This window comes from Echinops telfairi, unplaced genomic scaffold, assembly GCF_000313985.2.
Source record: "Echinops telfairi isolate 266 unplaced genomic scaffold, ASM31398v2 ScPeMD7_443;HRSCAF=831, whole genome shotgun sequence".
Classification (NCBI taxonomy): Eukaryota; Metazoa; Chordata; class Mammalia; order Afrosoricida; family Tenrecidae; genus Echinops; species Echinops telfairi.
The window spans coordinates 36,666,439-36,686,427 of NW_022104341.1; the positions used below are offsets into that span (position 1 = coordinate 36,666,439).

A 19,989-nucleotide genomic window follows, 5' to 3' on the forward strand; every position below is an offset into this window, starting at 1 on the left:
AACTACAGATGCCGCACCATCTTCTGAGCTCCATTCAACAGTTTCCAAGACCCTTAGCTTGGAATTCCCCTTCCCGCTTCATTCTGAAATGTATGCTCCAAGACCATCAACTTTTATATACAGCCAAGATGACACCAACCTACAGGTCACTAAATGATCAGATTTTAGTTTGGTCTCCAGTAACAATCAAGACCTTTACCCATCATTATGTACATCCCATGCCTCCAGGACATGTTCTGACAGAGTGTGCTAATTTGTGACAATATCTCATATACTCCGGCTTTGCTTCTGTTGTGCCCCCTTTGGAAGCAAGATAACCATTTTTTGCAGAGAAAAGAATCACACACTTCTGCAGTCATGCTGGCCCTGGGTCACAGCTGCCTGACTTCACCAGGGAGTGAGTGCTCGGGCTCCTTGGCAACATGGAGCTCTGGGGATTCCTCTGGTTCTGCTACTGACGTGAAAACATTTACACCAACAGCTAATATAATAATAATGGCATGCAATGTGTTAACGATTTGATTTTATTCCTGTTTCAACAAGCTTTCTTGAGATGAGGTGCGATTTAATGCCAGTTGTTCGTGTTTCTTAGATTGTAGTAAGGTCTCTGAGGATTCATGTCATTAGGTCCATTTAAAAAGCCTTGTCCTTTTCATCTGGACTGGAAGAATTGTAGGGTTAAAAAAGAATCAATAAATGACTAATGGAGAATCTTTCTTGACCCTCACTTGACCTTGAGTTCCTTTTTGACATGATGTTTCCCCGGCTAACTTTGGGTAGAAGGCCAGCCTTTCTTTCTTTTTCTAGTTCCTACTCCTACCTCAGTGTGATACCTAAGTGTTCTCCTCATGGAACCTGGTTTTCACAAAGGAAGAACAGGCAGGCACACAATCATGAATGTGATTGCACTTTATTCAGAGGTGTTCTAGTGGCAAAGCTTAAGGAAAACCCACGAAGTTGCAATGCCTGCTCTGCTACTTACTATCTATGATACGTTGGTTGACCCAGTACAACAAATTCTCCAAGCCCAATTTCTTCATTTAAAAAATCGGAGCAACTTACTAACCTCACATGAGTTTTGAGAAGAGTAAATGAAGGAATACAGCTGGAAATAGTACAATGTTTTGCCCAATTTATGTTAATTAACTCAAAAGAGGGCAAAGCTTTAATCCAGAGAAAATATCTTTTAATTATGGACTTTTATATTGCTCATGATGTATATGACAGCTCCCTCTTTTTTTTTTTATTTTTTTATTTTTTTTTTTGACAGCTCCCTCTTTTAACTCCCTTAAATTATATTCCATAGGTAGTTGTCAACTCTGTTTGATTTTGGCTTTTTATAAGAAAAACTATGCACTTGTCCGTGATCTCTACCACAGGCCCCAGGGAACCTGGGTAAGCCTGGCTGGGAGAGGGGCCTGAGCCAGAAAACGATTTTACAAGAGCCCAAGAAATATCACAAGAGGAGCCTTCTTCCAGTTTTATACAGTTCATTCCATATATGGGCATGGCTCCTTCTCCATCCCCAAGGCACGAATCTCCTAAAAATGGGGAACAATGGACGGCAAATATACTTGAATCTCTTGTCATGTTTTATAGATAGATATTAAAACTCCTTCCTAAGTTTCTATTTTCTAGCTGCCTGAGGTTCAACGTTTGTGTAGCAGTCGCTGTGATTTAGGACAGACCACAAAGCACCACAGGCTGGGGGCCCACCCGGTTTTATTCTCTAACTTTCCCGCGGGCCCACGGATACCTTTCTATTCTTTGCTGCATAAAGATGCTGGGATGGGAGCGCGACGGCGCCCCGCCACTCAAGATGCTCCGCTCCGTTTGGGAGCAAGGTGCGCAGGGTCAGGGGTCAGGGCCTGCAGGTAGACCCTGGGGTGGCGGCATCTCCGAGGAGGGGCCCCGCCCAGGCGCGCCCGTTGCTAGGTCCTCTGTTTGCCCGTTCTAAAGGAGCCCGAGCGCGACCAAGCCAAAAGGGGTGGGGTGCCCAGAAAAGCTAAAGCAAGGCGGTGAGTGATGAGTGAGCACAATCCCCCCATCCTGGATTGGACCCTCCCGACCCCAGGCCCCGGGGCGGCTGGTGCAGAAAATTCCCCCGAGTCCTTGGTCCCTCCCAACCGTCGCCGGCCCCGGCGCCCTGGCTCCGCTCTTCGCCGCGCGTTGCGCACCCCCGGCCGCAGCCCGCGAATGGTCTGGCCCGCCGGTGGCCAGCACCCCCTCGGCGGCGCCAGCTGCTCCAGCTGCTCCCGGGCGACTGCCGGCCGGAGCCCGGAGCCGCGGCTCCCACGGGTGGCTAGCGGGCGGACGAGAGCACCGGACCATCCGCGCAGCCGGTCCGTCCCGGGGGCCGCAGCCCGCAGGGAGCGGGCCAGCTCGGAGACCGCAGAGGGACCACCCGCACCTGGGAGCAGGACCGGGGCTGGGCTTACCTCACCCCTGGTGAGTACCAGTTGCCCCGATTCCTCCGCGACCCCCTCTCACGGGCCACACGCCCCGAGGAACCTGGATCCCACCGGGGCGCTCAGGGTGTCACTGCGCTGGGGACACTGTCCCCGGTGGGCGCAGCACAAGGCGGAGTTGTGCAGTTGGTGCTAATGATTCAGCACCATTCGCGCGCCCCGAGAGGTTGGGCTTGGGGAGAGGGAGGGGGTGCGGGGAACCAGGTCAGTGCGCTCTTTCCTCAGTTTCTAGGCTCCACGTGAAAGACTGCGCGGGCGGTGTTGGGTGGGGTGACCGACAGACTCCCTGCTGGCTTGTTCTGTAGTTCCGTCCATCCCTTACTCACCCTCTTGGTACAAACCTTCCTGAGTCTTGGTACAAACCTTCCTGAGTGTACCTTACGTTCTTCCAAGTGTCAGGTTAGTGTCTTTTTCTCACTTGCCCGTGAAGTCCAGGACCCTCGTCAGTAGCTCCCCGTTTCTCCACTTATTGCTCCACATATGCCTAATGCATGCTGGCATCCGCGTTATTTTACATCCCACAGCACCGCGCCCCCGCCCAACCCCTTCCATGAATGGATGTGAGAGGTGCTTTGTCCACGTTTGGGGATCCGTTTGGTCCTGTCATAGGTGGGAAGGTTAAAGGGAAGTTAGGAAATAATATTTTCAGGCCCTCGGTATTTACTTTAATATAGTCTTCTTAAATCAGTTTCTTTAATGTATCTCGTTCATCGTATTGAACCTGATTGCATAGTAGGCGCAGAGATGTTAAATTACATGCACAAGGTCACAGAATCGGATTTCGAATACAGCTCTTCCTGATTACAAAGCCCGAATGTTTTGTACTGCAGTGATGAATAGAGTGTCCAATGTGGTCTATATATTTGTTATATAATTTATTTTCATAAGAGTAAATAAATCTATTGAGAATGATGATGGCTCTACAAATGTACAAATGTGCTTTACACAATGGATGTACGTATGGATTGTGATAAAGAGTTGTACGAGACCCCAATAAAATGATTTTGAAAAAAGAGTAAGCAAATCTAAAGTAGCAAAAATTGTAAAAAATTAAAAATGGGACTAACTGCCCTTTTAGTATGAAAGTAAGAACAATATTTGAATCATAAAAAAACACTTTTCTTAGAAAAATCCAAATCTATTGCAATCATGTATAGGGTTTCTGAGTAAGTAAATATTTATAAAAGCAGATAGCCTCAATTTGAATTGATGGAGCAGCTTGTGAATTTGAACCACCAGCCTTGTGGTTAGCAGTGGACAGTTTATGTCAACAAATAATATCTGGTCATTACAACATGCGAGTTAGGTCATAACAAACACATGCAATGCATTCTTGGTAATGGTATATTGTGGATGTTCAAGTGTTCAAAAAATAAATTTGTAAAGTAAAAATGAATCTTTTTCTATTTTTAAAACTTTAAGGAAGCATTTGCAGTCAGAATAATTACCTAGTTGTAAACCGTTTTCATAGACTGTGTAACTAAAACACATCTCATGACAGGGTGACAAACTCAGTCTCAGACATGGTTATTTGAATCATTCCAACTGCAATTTGACACAGCAGAAGGCAAATCCATTTGTACAAATGAACGAGTCGAAATACAGAGAACGTCAAGATGTCACCGATCTTAAGTGGTGAAATGTGGACAACACTGAGTCTTAGATGCTACCAATCTTATTTTTAAACTTTGGTGGGTTGAGGCTAAATATAGATCGGGACAATGGGAAAGTGAATTGATTTGCTTTTGTCCTGCCCTCCAGAGCCAGCAATTATGTTGACCTGATGTGTTCCTGCCTCAAAAGTAAGGGAGGCTAGATCTTGTTTTGTTCCTTGGTAGACCCTTTGACTTGTTTGACCTTTTGATTTATGAATTTTCTCTTAATAAACACAACTTGTGTTGATGTTTCGGGACGTGGTTGCTGTATTAAAGATGCTCGTTATCTCTGAAGACTGGAATAGTATTTGATGGCATACAGGAGCATAGGCATCTTAACCTTATCATTTATAAAATATTGAACCATTTGCACTGGAGAAGTCTTTTAAGTTAATGGGGATATTGATAGACTAAAAGCTCCTGCCTACGTAAGGACAAAATGGAGGCACACAATTATCTTTGTTGTTCAGACAAGACTATACAAGTAGGGTCCCGTGATGAGTCTTAACATTGATTTCCAGGAGGTCACTTTTTCTGTTCTTTACATGGCAGTAAACTATATTCTACCCCTTATGAGGCATCTTGAAATATAATCTGCATCCTCCCTAAAGGGGGAGCAGAACTGGTGTGGGTGAAAAAGCAAAAATACAGCACCACGGCCTTCCCTTTACCCCCGAAGGAAAACACATGTGATGAAGGATAGCATTTTATAGCAGAGGCTATAAAATATATTTTACTTAGATACCTGGGAGTACGAATATAGTAACAACCTGGCCATTGAATTGTACTTCCTCTAGTTGCCAAATTATAACTGCCTGCAGAATATCTCAATTCCTGAGTCTAAGTAGTCTAGCTGAGGAGGTATTTATTTACATATTGAGTAATTAGCAAGATAGCTTAGAATTGGCTTCATAACAGGAAAAAGATGGTGCAGACTTAAGTGCTGTGGATAAGGCCTTCAAATAAAGGAGAAGTAGTAGCTGTGATACTGTGAGCATCAGGAAAGTTTTCATGGATGGACGTAAATTGAATTATTCTTCGAGTTGGGGCAAGGATTTTGATAGGTTCAGAAAAAACCAGACACAATTTTAGCTGAGAGATACTCCTGTGCTAATTGGATACATAGTGACACGGTATTAGGGAAGACCTTGAGTAACAGGGAGTGGATCTGGCTTGGTACTTACAGAGAACTAGTGTAGATTTCTCTGAAGCACAGGTTACTCTGGACAGGCCTTACTCATGTGCTCTGTAAACCTTGTCCCAAGTCCATATTTACTGAGTTCTACATTTTTGTCCTCTTCAGGACATTTATTGGTAAAGTGTAAAATATTTACATGTTAATATATCTTTTCAGGTAGTCTTTTCCTTTGAGTAGAAAGACAGGCCAAATCCATGGGGCTGGGAGTTTATAGTTTGAGATGAAGCATAGGTGGTAGGCCACTTTCTGATCTTAGTGTATTTATGGGCCTCAGCTCTACAACCCCGTCCTTACTTGTCACCCACAGTTCAGTTCCCTATTATTTCTGTATCAGATTCCCCTGCCTCCAATGCCACTACCCTGATAATTCAGGCACTGCTGTCAGCTATCAGGTAGATGAAGGCAGGGATTTGGGGTCTTTACCCAGTTCTCAGAAGAAATTCTAAGCATATGGTGTGTGAGACGGTCCCTTGGCAATTGCCAGAGACAACCTTTGAAAAAAGTGGACAGTAGGAGACCCATAACATTCCCAACATTATGTTGGTCCCCTCCCAGGCAGCCCCAACCAGAAGAAATTTCCCTCACAGAACAGAGAGACTGCCTTTTCCCCTGGTATGTCTGTTATAGAAACATATGGTGCTACTTTATTGTGAAGGGCACAGACCCAGAGTTGGACCCACACTTAGCCCAGGATTCTGACTTGAGCATCAAGGAACCTCTCTTGGCTGTTCCCTGGTCCTGCCTTCCTCTTTGGATCTAGGAGGACACTGGGAATATCCTTGAGCTGAGGAGATCATTAAATGCCTCCGAGGGCTTACCCAGGGCGATAGAGGCAGGATCTTAAAAGCTGACCCCAAAAGAAGCCATAAAAACATCATGCTAGCAACCAACAGGAGCTCCCACTTCTTCAGGCCCTAAGAGAAAGATTACAGGTGGAAGCTGAACGGAGAGGGAGACAGATTATTTTGTGCAGACTTTGTACCTTGTCTAGTTAGGACCCATTATTAAAAACCGTTTTCTTAAGCTCTCAGAAAGTGGTGCATCTGTTTCCGTTTCTCTCAGGTATTACTTGCTGAAGTGGGCTTAGCAAATGGTTTCCCTAAGGTTATTTTAAATTGCAGTAGATATTTAAGTAGATGTGCCTATTTATTACACTGTAATCCTTCATTCCTTTAGTTTTAGTTGATATGTATCTGTCCATAGTACACGTTTGCTCATAGTACACAGAATAGTGGACTAAGGCAACGAGTTAGGATTTAGGCTTTGGGAAAGCGAGTAATACACTCTCCTCTTTTTTCTTTAACCTTTTACTTGCATGTTACTTGTTGCCCTGTGTTCCTCCGACTCTTCTGAAGATTTCGAGTTAAGTGGTCATATGGCCCTTGGGTCTGCTCTAAGGTTGACCCAGAGGTCTCTGAGAACTCCTTCATTTTGAAACTGATGAGATGGTCTACTATTGGATGTGCTTAGCTAGTCACATGGTTTATTCTTTTAAATGGTTTTTTAGAAGCCAAGTTCCCCAAAGTCCTTTATTTGTTTATTTTGCCATTTAAGTTCCTTTATTGATTTGTAAGCTACTTATTCCCTCTCCTGTCACTAGTTACTCTGGGGATTGTAGTATTCATTTTTAATTTATCATAATATATTTCATCTTAATTTTGAAAAATCTCAGTAAAATATTATCAACCTTTCTTGAATATACTTGGTTATGGAATGAATTGTGTCCTCCTTCAAATATATGTTAACTTGATGAGGTCAAGTATTGTGAGGTACTGCTCCATTTGGAATTTGATGGAATTATCAGATTATTTTGTGACATGAATTATACATTTTAACCTCTGTATGTTAATGAGGCAGGATTAGTTCGGTGGTATCTTAAGTCATAGCATTATAAAATGGGGGGAGCCACGTTCCACCCTTGCTCAAGCCACACCCATGTTGAATTACTCCTTTTATTTTATTTATTTTTTCCTTTTCTCCATTTTATCATGATCTTATATATCGATCCAGTTCTGAGGATTTTAGTTTTCTTTTCTTTTTTTTAAATTTTATTTTATTGGGGGCTCATACAACTCTTATCATAATCCATACATACATCAGTTGTATAAAGCACATTTGTACATTTGTGTTAAACAGGGTTCTCTAGAGAAACAAAACCAGAATGCTAATAATTTTATATACATTTATACAGATAGATATATAACATAAGAAATAAACAGTTAATTAAATTATAAAGCAGTACAAATGGCTCAGTGCAACTCACTATCGTGAGACAGTTGTGAGACACTGCCAGTCCTTCAAGTCGTGAGGGCCGCCAGGTAGTCTTCTGAAGAGCAATTCAGGCTATCCGGGCACAGGCAACAAATAGCAAGGCAGGTCACCAACAGTCAGCCAGATGACAGGGTCTGACAGTCCCCAGCTCAAAAGATGTAAATTCCAATGGTGTAGCGAAGCAGGTCTTGAAGGAACCTCAAATTACAGTGACACAGTCCACGAGTTTGGCGTCCCACAGGTAGTGTATCTTGCAAATTGAGGCACAGAACAAGCAAGGCAGCCACACACTGGTCTGATGATCAAAGAGCAAGAGATAAGAAAGATGAGGTTCGCCAAGCCATTTATCTCTCCACCCTTCAATTAACCCCACATGTGTTTATTGGCCAGGTTGGCACAATAAACTAACTACCTCAACATTCGTTACCCTCATCGTTTTCGAAACATTTGCTCTCCATGTAAGCCCCTGGCATCAGCTCCTCACTTCCCCCTCTCCCTTCCCGCTCCCCCTCCCTCATGAACCCTTGATCATTTTAAATTATTATTTTGTCATATCTTACACTGTCCAGCGCCTCCCTTCACCCACTTTTCTGTTGTCCATCCCCCAGGGAGGAGGTTATATGTAGACCCTTGTAATTAGTTTCCCCTCTCTACCCTCCCCTCCCTCTGAAGTCCTTTATTTTTGTCTTTCTGCTTAACCATGTAAATGGAACATATTTGACAGAATGTCATTGTGAACATTTCTGTGTCTCTTGTCCACTGCTTCCCAGAGCCTCAACTGGTACTGCTGACAATTCAACAAGACGGCAGTAGCCTGTTTCTATAAAAAATGTTTCCTTGTTCCGATTAAAATATGGACAGTGAGTTGAGGTTAGAAATTGTGAAATGCAGACATAATCTGACATCATTTCTTAAAAAAGAAAATAGTTCTCATTCCCAACCTTGCAATGAAGTTAGAGATTTATTCATGAAACCTTAGGCTACTTGAAAGTGTGCTTTTGGTGGCAAATAACATCTGCCATGACAGACTTGACGTTATCTGTGAATTTACGAGGTCTTAGCTTTGTGCTTAGCTTTCCAAAGTCAGTAAAAGAAAATGCTCATTGAGAGCTCAGGGAAGCATTTTTTCCCTCTAAAATGGCAACTATTCTATATGCCTTTATTTATAAAAATGTTAAAGGTATTTAAAAATCACAGTTCTTAATTTGGATGTTTTCAAGAAATCCACACTGGTGTTTCATGGAGCCCTTAATAATATTGGTGCCAGGAATTAGCCTGGGATCTCACAAAACACACAGAAACCTCTGATCCTCACTTGGGAATTACAAACACAACAATCCTATTGCTTCAGAGTTTTGAAGATCAAGTAATATATTTTTCATGTGAACATTTTTGGAGCTGTAAACTATTAAACAGCATAAGTTTTATGCTACCAAGCATTTTTACTATAAATTTTCTCATATAATGAAATTCTTGGGATGGTGGAGGATTTTAATTTTAGTGTCAACTCCATTAGGCCATGAAGGTAATAAATCATATAATAAATCATATAATAAACAATTAAAAATTGTTTATTCTGTCCTTGATATTAAAACAGGTGTTATTCACAAACGCTCCAAAGAAACATATTGCATCAAGAGTGTATCAATTATGACAAAATGACATCTCTCAAATCTAGGTAATTATGTAAGTATATATGACATCTTTTTAAGGAACCCTGGTGGGACTCACACTGGGTGATTTCATAGCAAAGTGATCTGGTGATCTACCATAATGATTACAATCCAGGAAACCTTATAGGGAAGTTATACTCTGCCACATAGTTTTGAAAGGAATTAGTTAAACATTAACCTAAGGGCACCCCAAAACAACATTTTATCTTTTTCAATACTTTATATTAAATTTTGTATTTTTATGTTGTATCTTTTTCGTCATTAAAAAAGTTATGAAAGTTTATCTTTTGTGCCAATTCCGTGTCTTTGTCACATGCATTGTTGAATCTCCTAAGGCTAAGTTTGCATTTATTGGACTTATGTGCCTTGATTGTTTAGCAATATCTGCTATGGGTAATGGAGGGCAGAGACTATTGGTATATGAGTCATAAAGTTGCTATTCTTACTATATTAATTGTAAATTGACTGTGCTTTTGGAAAAACCTAGTTTATTTTAGGTGTTTGGCATTTAATTTAAAATATCTCTGGAAAAATATTATGTTCTCCAACTATGTGCTTATGTGGCATATATTTGCCACAAAATCGTAAGCTTCTTTGAAAGGACATGCTTAAAAAGTAGGGTACAGAAGATAATAGAGAAATGAGGAAATTGTGCATATGTGGAAAAGCTTCCTCACTTGCCAAAAGCCAGTGTCAAGTGAACATTGTTGCAGAAAGAAAAGTTTGATGCTTCATATGTTGTCTTGCTGTCGCTTTGGAGTAAGAGGTGCTTTTCTTTTCCCAGTATACTTGGACAGTAATGAGGGAGGGAGGGAGGGAGTAAAGGAGGGGGAAGAGAGAGAGAGCGAGCTATTTTTATCCTTGACAAAGGAGTAAAGACTTAAACATATTCTTTAGTTATAGTATGGCATGTTTATTTCCATAATGTTCTTGAGAGCAAATCTGTGAATTTTATTTTTAGAACTCATAAGGAATCACAGTAATATAAATACAGGGTTCCATGGAGATGCTAAAGTATGACTGATACTGAGAAGAAATTCAAGCAAATGTACTCAGCTACATCTGTACATCCTGAGACCTTCCAGTACAGTCACCTAATAGTCCAGGAGATTCTCTGCCCTTCGTGTAGCTGTCCATATCCTGGTAATATGAAAGTGATTGCTGTGTTTTCTGGAAGAGTATAGTACACCCATCCATACTTAGCAACCTGACTAGGTTCCAAAGACCAGATCTTTATGCAAAATTGAAGAGGATTGAGCTTAATTAAAATAAAACTTTTTATGAAATTTTATCTTCAGTGCCAATTTTCTTCAGTGTTAGTGGCTTTGTGGCATGCATTGTTGAGTGTTCTAAGGCTCAATTTGCGTTTAGAAGACATATGCACCCTTGTTATTTAACAATCTGTGCCATGGGTAATGACGGGCAAGGAGGAGTGGTGTATGAGTCATAGAATTGGACATTCTTTGACACTTCCCTTTGGGCTCATGGACCTTTTTGAAGTGTGTAGTTTAAAATTTTAATGTTTGGAGACTTTGCTGCTGTCTTTGTGCTGTTGATTTCTAGTTTTATTCTGTTGTGGTCAGAGAACATATGCTGAAAGATTTCCATCCTTTTATATTTGTAAAATTACGTTAATGATCCATGTAATGGTCTCTCTGCTGAATGTTTCATGGGTGCTTGAGAGTCTATATATTTAATTTTGCATATTTGTTTTCTAATCTTGAATAGATCTTTTCCATTGGTGGCATTTTTCAATTCTTTTGTATCTTTGTAGGTTTCTGTCTAGTAGTTTTATTAATTGCTGAGAATAAGAATTTGAAATCTTCAGCTATAATTGTAAATTTTTCTCTTTCATATCTACTAGTTTTGCTGCATATATTTTGAAACTCTATTGTTTGGTATATATATACTTAGGATTGCTATAGCTTTTTGATGAAATAAACTTTGTATAAATTTAAATGACCCTCTTTATCTCTACTAATTTTCTTTATTCTGAATCTGATTTATTTGGTAATAATACAGATACTCCTGCTTTTTAAAATTAATTTGTTCATGATATTCCCCCCCCAAACCCATCTTGTTATTTTCAACTTGCCAAAATCAACAACAACAACAACAACAAAAACACTGTTTCGATCAAATTGATTTTGACTCTTATGGAAACTGTAGATCAGAGAACTGCCCCAGAGGATTTCCAAGGCTGCACATCTGTGGAAGCAGACTGCCACGTCTTTCTCCTGTGGGTTCAAAATGCTGGCCTTCTGGTTAGCACTCAAGCACTTATCCACTATCCGCTAACCACTAACCACTATCCCCTTTCAACTTTATTGTTTGAAATAAATGTTTTGTAGACTATGTAGCTTTGTCTTTTAATTCATTCACTCGATCTCTGTCTTCATATGGAGCCCATGTGGCCTAGTTGTTTAAGGATTGGTCTGCTAACTGCAAGGTCAGCAGTTTGAAACCATTAGCCACTCCCCAGGTGAAAGATGAAGCTTTCTAATCCCATAAGAGGTTTTGGTTTTAGAAACCTATAGGGGCAGTTCTATTCTGTCCTATAGAGTCTCTATGAGTTAGAATCAACTCAATGCCAGTGAGTACAGAGTAGCAGGATCTCCGTCTTTTATCGATAGGCTTACCTCATTTGTTTCTAACTATGAAGTCAGCAGTTGAAACCCACCAGCTATACTGTGGGAGAAAGATGAGCTTGCCTCCTTCTATAAAGACTTACCATCTTGGAAACCTTGTATGTTACTGTGTGTTGGAATCGACTTGATAGCAATGGGGTTTGGTCTTTTGGTTTAGTCAGCAGTTCTCAACCTGTGGGTCTCGACCCCTTTGGGAGTCAAACGACCCTTTCACAGGGGTTGCCTGAATCATAACAGTAGCAAAATTATAGTTATGAAGTAGCAACAAAAATAATTTTATAGTTGGGGAGGTCACCACAACATGAGGAGCTGTATTAAAGAGTCACGGCATTAGGAAGGTTGAGGATCACTAGTTTAGATCATCTACCTGTAAGTAATTAATAATATGTTACATATTAAGCCTGCAACTTTATTGTTTTGGTGAACTTCCTCTATGTCTCATGCATTCCCTTTTATCTTTTTCTTGCCTTCCTTTGGCTTTCTTGAATAATTTTTAGAGTTCCATTTATATACTTCTAGCACTTTGTAGTTTTCTTAGAGTTACTCACGGTATTACCATATATGTTTGTGGCCAATTATGGCCTATTTAAACCATTTCAAGTGACATGTGAAAATCTTACTTCCATTTAGGTCCTTTTACTTTCTATTTTTCTAGAGATTTGTCTTTTCCTGATGCCATGTTCAAGGTGAATTAAATATTCCTCACCATGAAGGAAGATTCTGGTTGTATTTCTGCAAAGACAGGGAAATTCTCAATGAGGTGTATTTGCACAGTTACCAAAGTAGTGGGCTCCAAATACCAATGACCAAGGAGTTTGATTCTCTTTTGTATGTTCACCACCAGTGGGGGTTCACTTGGTAGCAACTAACTGGCAACAACAATAACTGCTCCTCTTTTTAGGTATAATTGTTTTAAGTATTTCCTCCACATAACTAACCATTACATCAGACGGTGTCACAGCTGTTGCTTTAACTATAAAGTATGATACATGAAACTCATGCCTTTAAGGATAATGGCTTTTTTAGTCCTATTTACACCTTTTAGTTTCCTTCCTGAAGGGCTCATGCTTCTGTTATCATTTATTTCTTTTTGGCGAGTTTCCTTTGTCTGGTCTTTCAGGGTAAAGGAATTATTGCTAGCAACAAACGCTCAGTTTTCTTTCTTATTAGAATGTCTTTTCTTCTCAGTAGGGATGGCAATTTTTCTCTTTCAGCACTAGAAAAATGTGCTACTTTCTTTTGGCTTCTAAGATGAGAAATCGTATGTTATTTCAATTGGTATTCATTTAAAAGTAATGTGTTGTCACTGTCTGGCTATTTTTAAGTTGTTTTTCTCCCCTCTTTGTCTTGAGCTTTCAGAAGTGTAATTATGAAGTGGGTTGGCAAACTTTTCTTCTTTGGGCTTATGCTTTTTGGGGTCTACTCTGCTTTTCAAATCTTTGATTTTTAGTGTTGTCTTTTGTGAATTTTGAGAAGTTTTCAGGTAGTTTTTCTTCAAATACCTTTAATATCATACACTCTTGCTCACCCTGAGAATTAGGGGGAGATTGTGCTCTTGGGCCATGGGCATGGGGTTTCTCAGTTTCTGAGTTCTGCCCTCCCTTCCGAGCCCTCCCACCTCTTCTGCAGCCAAGAGGAGGCTCCAGGGCAAGAGGAGAAGCCCTGCTGGCTGCTGGGAGAGTTTGTGGTGACAGAAGAATGTGCTCCACATTCTAATTTCCAGGCTGCAACAATGGCTGAATGTGGCCCGATAGGCTCTCTGGAGAAAAATCACATGCAGCTCTTCTAAGAAGATTGAATTCAAGAGCTGCTGCTCGCTCAGCATGATGGAACACTTGTTCTGGAAGTTCCAAGGGGTTGTCGTGGCTTTAGCCTTGGTTTTTGCTTGCCTCATCATCCTTCATCAGAGACTGTTGGACCAAAAGGCTCTGGAAAAGTCCAGAAGCAAATCAAATCCAGATAGCCACATTCTAAACTTGCCTCCTACCTCTCAGGACCTCACCTCCAACAGAGAAAGGGGAATGGACTGACTGGTGCCCTGGTTCTTCAGAACCCCAGGGTGGTACCCTCTTCTCCCTCTTCTCCTTTCAGGAGCTCAATGAGCAGAATAAAAAGAGTTTTTAAAAAATCCTATTCTCTTTTTCTTTCCTTTCTGGAATTTCTGAGCGTTAATACTCAACCCAGTGCCATAGCAGCCTTTTATCTGCCCCTATGGGTTTCCGAGACTGTAACTATTTAGCAGAGTTACAGTAGAAAGCCTCATCTTTCTCTGACAAAACCACTGGTGGTTTTGAACCGCTGATGAACTGCCAACTTTGTGATTAGCAGCTCCCTGTGTAATCCATAGGCCAAGGAGGCAGGCAGGCAGTGCTTTGGCGACTGTGAGTGGGAACATCATCCTCAGGGCTTGGTGGACCAGGATGTGCTCCACTCTCTCTCCCTCTCCCTTCATTTGCTCCTGTGTGCTCTGATCAGACATGTGCTCTCCCTGAGCTTCAGTGCTGTCCTCTGAAGTGAATTTATCTGGGGGTAGGGCAGGCTGTCCCCATAGTTGGGATTAGGGCTGGTCCCTCAGATATCTCTATTGGTTCCCTGCTTCATGCCGGTATGTTGCATTCACATATTAGAGCACTGGTTGAAGTCTGGTTCCTCTTTCCCTGTGCAGATATAAACAGTAACCGCCTCTTGGGTGAGTTAGTGCCCTGTTCCCCTGCTACCCATGTCTTTTTTTTTCTTCATTTCCCCACCTGCTTTTTAGTTGGCTACCATATGTGTACATGGATTTGGTCTGGCCCCAGCCATACCACCTGGACCTCACCCCAGGAATGTCTGTATTGGGTAGCTTTTTCTCTATGCCCCCTTGGCATTTTTAAGCTTACCTCAGTGGACTCATGTTCTACTTGTCCTTTTGTGCTTGGTTTACTTTGCTGGGGAATGTTGGCCGAGCTGCCTTAGGCTGTGTGAGGCACTACGCAGACAGGCTGGAGGAAGTTCCCTCAGTCAAGTGGGACCACAGAGGACAGGTAGAAGCTCCCTCAGCCACACAGGCGGGACTTCCCCTCAGAAAAATGTGGGCAGGATTTCCCCAGCAATGTGTTAAGTGCTGCAGAGGGTGGGCTACCAGACAGGCAGGATTTCCCCTGGTGGAAGGTGGGTGGAATTTCCTTCTGAGGAAGGTGGGGGGGATATAGGCACTTCAGAGGGCAGGTGGGTGGGCTGGATACCCCCTGGAGGAAGGTGGGTGGAATTTCCCCTGGAGGAAGGTGGGCGGGATTTCATTTGGAGAAAGGTGGGCTTTCCCCAGTCTCCAGTTATGCTGTAGAGGGTGGAGCTCCCCCAGCTGGGTGGAGGGATCTCTGTGTAAATGTCCTTGGCTAAAGGGAGTGGCTAAAGAGGTTGACAGTGTAGTGTGAGAGAACAGGGAAGAGAGAAAAACAACAAAAACCTGTGCCCTCTGAGACTGGGTGGGGGGCGGGTGGGGAAGGGGGAGAAGAGAGAGAGACAAAAGTAACAATATAGCTGAGCCCCTATCCCTGGCTGTGGGGCTGGAGGGGTTTAAATCCTGCCTTGAGGCAGCAGCAATCTGTGTAGAGATAAAGCCTTTGGGCCAGCTCCAAAGGATCCTGACTCTGGCTGAGACAGTGGCAGGGCTAAGGTTAAACACTAGCTGGCCTCCATAGTCGGAAGCCCAAACCTAGTGGATCTGTGCCTACTTATCTTTATGATGCTCCTCCTGCGACCTGACAGTGTGGAAATTCCCTCTTTGTGACTCTCCTGCCCTGATTTTTGCAGAACCCTGCTGGTATGTGTTCCTCAGTCACCATCTTCCTGGAAGTCAGTTCTAATAGTTTTTATAAGGTGAATTACATTGCTTGGTTTCCTAATATTGAACCATCCTTGAATACCTGATATAAAGCCCATTTGATCATGATGCATTATTTTTTTAAATGTTTTATGGATTTCTACTCATTAGGATTTTGTTGATAATTTGGTATCAGTGTTCATAAGAGCTCTTTTTCTGTAGTATTCTACACTCCTGATGTCTTTGCCTAGTTTTGGTATTATGTTGCACTTGCTTCAGAAATGATTGTTATAGTGCTTTACCCATTCGTATATTTTGAAATAGTTGTTTAGAATTGATGCTAAGTCTTCCATAAATATTTAGTAGAATTCCCCAATAAAACCATAAGGCCTTGGACTTTTTTTGGTGGCAGTTTTTCAGTGACTAGATTTATTGCTAGTCACTGTGTTATAGGGTTGTTAAAGTTTTCTTTGTCAATCTGAGGAAATTTAGGTAGGTATCGTTTTTCAGATTTGTTGGAATAGCCCTTCATAATACTGTGAAAGATAATATTTTCGTTGATTGTGTTGAAATGTCACTTATTTTATTCTTATTCATAATATTTGCTTTTTCTCCTTTCCTTTGTTAAATTCTCTAGTGGTTTATGCATTTGTTAATCCTTTCAAAGAACCAACTTCTTTTCTTGTTGATTTTTTCCTGATTCATTTATTTCTGCTCTAATATGTATTATTTCTTTTCTTCTGGTGGCTGAGGTTTCGTTTTGCTGCCCCTGCTCTCATTGGTGTAGTTGTAGTGTTAAGGTGTTGATTTTTTTTTTGGATGTGTATATTTATTGTTATGACTTGCTCCGAGAACTGATTTTTCTGTGCACCCAAGGTTTTCTAAAATCACTGCCATACAGTCAATGCTGACTCATAGCAGCCAGGAGGAACAGGGTAAGACTGCCCCTGTGGGTTTACGACACTAAATCTTAACAGAAATCTTAACTAAATCTTAACAGAAATCTTCCAACAGTGTAGCAGCCGGTGGTTTTCAACTGCTGACCTTGTGGTTGAGTCCAATGCATAACCTATTAAGCCATCAGTATATTGTATCATAATTCTTGTTTGTTTTGAGGAATTTTAAAATTGCTCTCCTTATTCCTTCAATTTAACCAGAGATTTTAAAGTAAGGTGCCATTCAGTTTCCAATACTTGAATATTTTTGCCTGATCTTCCTATCATTGATTTTTAATTTTTTAATGCTGTGACCTGAAAATATAGATTGTAGTATTTCAATGTTTTAAAATGTATTAATGCTTGTAATCTAATATATCATCTACTCTGAAGTTCATTTCATGAGATCTGAAAAATAATGTATATTGTGCTTTTTTCAGATAAAGGGGTCTGTAGATGCTGAGATCAAGTTGATTAATTGTGTTGCTTGGTTCCATTGTACCTTGGTTGATTTTCTTTCCAGTTGATTTGTGTTTCCTCAAGAGCAGTGTATTGAAGTCTGCTACTATTATTGTAGTATTGTTTATATCTTCAGTTCTATGAGTTTGAGCAATATTTTCTGGTTTTTTGGGGGGGCACTTAGATGTTTACTTTTGATTGTGACATTAACTATTAGATAATGACTTTTGACATGATAGTTTTTACTTTTTGTTTTGCCTATTTTGGCAGATATTGATTTTGCTACTCCTGCTTTTTGACTACCCTTAGCTTGATATCTTTTTTTCATTCTTTGATTTTGAGTACATTGTTTTCTTTGTGTCTGAGGTGTGTTTCTTGGAAGTGTATTAATGATTCATGTTTTATTGTTCATTCTGCTTGTATTTTCCCTTAACTTGTGAATTCAATCCATTTACATTCAAAGTTGTTGTTGATAGGTATGGTTTTATTGCTATCTTTCTGTTTGCCTTATTTTTTTGGTGTTATTGGTTTCTTTGTTCATCGTGATTTTCTTTCCTGATTTAACTTTGTCGATTTCTTCTCATTTTTTTCTTTACTTTTCTTGGTTTTCATCTTACACTTCAGTAGGTTTTAAGGTTTTTCTCTTTTTAATTTTGTTGAGGTTTTATCATTTTCTTTGAGCTTAGTTTGATTTTTATTATTTTCTTCCCATGATTGAGGCAGTTTGTTGTCTTTTGTGAACTACTCAATTTCTTCTCCATTTCTGCTCTGTTTGAACTATTATTTTGTTAATTATTTCTGGATAATAATGCCTTGTATGTTGAGTTTAGGTTTCTTCTGATGCTGTTGTTTATCTCTGCCCAAAAAACTTTTAGTATTTTTTCTAAGGTTGGGGTTGTTTTTATAAATTCTTTGTTTTTCTTTGTCTGTTTCTGCATATCAGCCACTCATTTGTGCTATTTGTTTATGTTGCAGAGTTTTAGGAAATAAATCATCAGTCCTTTCTTCTGAGGAGTCTATGGGTGGATACTAACTGCCATCATCTTGGTTAGCCCCCAGGTGTTTGTGCCATCCAGGGTCTGAGTCCATTAAATCCTCTTTCATGTGTTTTGAATTAATGAATAAATTAAGCATTGAGTTTATCTCCTAGCGCCTATCATTGTTTGTAAATTGTAAGCAATCAGTCAATTGGATAGCATAGTCAAATATCTTTAATATAAGGAATTTCATTTTTATCACTGCCAGATTAGCATTTCAGGGCTTGAATAAGTGTTTACTAAAATTTTCATTTACTCCTCCTTATTATTTGTATGTTATAAAGATATTGAAAAAAAAGATATTGAAATATTAGATTTTATGCCACTATTTATAAGTCTTGCTTTTATAGTTGAGATTTGTAATTTATCATAGAAATCCTAGATGAATACATGAATGTATTTTGATATTTTGCAAAGCACATTTTTTCTCCATAATATGCAAACTTTCCAGTGTTCTATGTAAGGGTAATTCAAATGAATAGTCCTGTTAATTTTTAAATGAGCATGCTTTATCTATCGTATTTGAATTTAGGTACAGTTCTAGGTAAGGTTCCTTTGTTAGGCTATGTTCTCTGATACGCAGTTTCTTGTCTGTTTGTGGGGATCCAGCTAAAAGGACTTGGAGTCTGAGAAAGAAAAGCTTCTTTGGTTCATATAGCCCCCTGGGCACATTTGTAACTTAATCTCCCTTTCTGACAGATGTCTGCATCATTTTTCTACTGATGGTTGTCTATTTTAGCAGCTGCCTCATATTCCATAATAGGTTAAGGATTCTTATTTTAACTACATGATGTTGAATTATATTATTTAGTGGGTGAGATATTATTTAGAACATAGCAGGCTGAAATAAGGAAAATAAGAAATGTCTTGTTTTGTGATGGGTTACCCAGAGGGAATAACAGTCAAGAATAAACAAGAAATTTAGCATAGTTAGTTGATGTTGAGTTGGCTCTGACTCATGAGAATGATTGTGAGCCATATTCCTGATAGCTGTTCTGTTTATGTCCATTGTTACAGCTGTTGTGTAATGTCTTCTACGGCAAGGCACTCATTTTTTCACACTGGGTCAGGCAATATTCTTTCTGTGTTCCATAAAGTTTTTGTTGGGTAAGGTTTGGGAAGGATAAGGGAGTCTTTAAAAATTCATCAAAATGTGTCTTATGAAAAACCACATGACATTCAAAATTATTTTGTATCAAAATGAATTTAAACTAACTTATGATATAAAATGTTGGCATAGGATCTCATCTGAGGCACACAGAAGGATAAAACTTCAGTTTTAAAAGATCCCTTATCAGACTAACATGAATTCTGCTAAAATTGAAGCCAGAACAAATATCAAATTTACAGTGGAGCTTGGGTGGAAGAATGGTGAAATCACGAATTCACTGAAGAATTACACAAAGTTTATGGAGAAAATGCCCCAAAGAAACCAGCAGTTTACAAATGGGTTTCTTGTTTTCAGAAGAAATGAGAAAATGTCGAAGATGGAGCTCACAGCAGCAGACTATCCACATCAATTTATGAGAAAACAATCTTTTTCATACCCTGAGTTAACAGCAGAAACAATAGCCAACACCTAATCATCTCTGCACCCAGTTCAGCCACTGACAAGAGCAGAACCTTCAGTGGAAACTTGAAACAAGTAGGATCAAGATTCTATGCAATTTGTGGAAGAATTGAACCAGTAAATAAAACATGGTTTAACCAAATACAGTCTTGAACACAGGTAATTTAAAGCAATGCCTAGCAGGAGGTGGAAGTGTTCCTACAGAGCAAAAGTATATCAGTCAAGAGCAGAAGTCTTTTCAAATGCGTTTTTTTGGAATGCTCAAGGAATTTT

The 19,989-nt window shown here is 40.1% G+C and overlaps 1 protein-coding gene across 1 annotated transcript in view; it reads left to right on the forward strand.

The window, feature by feature from the left end:
- Positions 1-2,298: 2,298 nt before the first annotated feature.
- TTLL7 (tubulin tyrosine ligase like 7) overlaps positions 2,299-19,989 on the forward strand; it is a 175,796-nt gene continuing 158,105 nt past the window's right edge. Inside the window, exon 1 of the mRNA XM_045292051.1 lies at positions 2,299-2,448. The gene's annotated coding sequence lies outside the window, so the exon portion shown is untranslated. The remainder of the gene's footprint in view (positions 2,449-19,989) is intronic.